Source organism: Nicotiana sylvestris, chromosome 3 (assembly GCF_000393655.2).
Source record: "Nicotiana sylvestris chromosome 3, ASM39365v2, whole genome shotgun sequence".
Taxonomy (NCBI): Eukaryota; Viridiplantae; Streptophyta; class Magnoliopsida; order Solanales; family Solanaceae; genus Nicotiana; species Nicotiana sylvestris.
In genome coordinates this window covers 144464013-144464696 of record NC_091059.1, presented here as the reverse complement: position 1 = coordinate 144464696, position 684 = coordinate 144464013, and the positions used below count along the sequence as shown (strand labels likewise).

The following is a 684-nucleotide window of genomic DNA, read 5'->3' as shown; positions in this document are numbered from 1 at the left end:
CAACAGATTGATGAAATTTTGAGTTTCAAACAGAAACCAATAGAGACACTGCAAGAAACATGGGAACGATTCAAAGGGTTGTTAGTTATATATCCGCACCACGGTATTCCAGATCAGATGTTTGGGCAACGGTTTTACATGGGTTTGGAAGATGATGTGAAGGGTAATGTTGATGTTTTAGCTGGTGGAGCATTTTTGAGCAAAACATGGAGAGAAATCCAGAGTCTACTTGACAAGATGGCACAGAATTCGGGGTGGACAACCAGGAATGCACCTTTCACTCTAGTAGTTCACTCAGTGCCTTTAGATCCATCCAACACTCTTGCTGAAAACATGGCCACATTAATGACACACATGAGTATACTCACCAAAAAGATGGAAGAATTAGGGCAGAAGCAGCAGGTACACATTGTAGACACTACCAATGGGGGCTTATGCACATCTTGCATTAGTTAGCCAATTGGTAACCAGTGGAATGCAGAAAGTGATCATCATCACTACCCTGAGGACATGAATTATGTGTCTAATTATGGAGGCCAGAGACAAGGTGGTCAAAATTTGGGCCAATAAAACCAGCCAGTCCAGCCACAGCTCAATAATGGAAACATGGGAGGTATGAGACCTCACAATAATATGGCGCCTTACCAAAGGCCATAGGGATTTAATAATCAAAATCTGCAGCAG

At 42.4% G+C, this 684-nt stretch overlaps 1 non-coding gene across 1 annotated transcript; it reads right to left on the bottom strand.

Moving 5' to 3' along the window:
* LOC138888839 (small nucleolar RNA R71) lies at nt 1-107 on the bottom strand. Its single transcript, XR_011406418.1, has one exon. It is a non-coding gene; the product is annotated as a small nucleolar RNA R71 (small nucleolar RNA).
* Nucleotides 108-684: the final 577 nt, after the last annotated feature.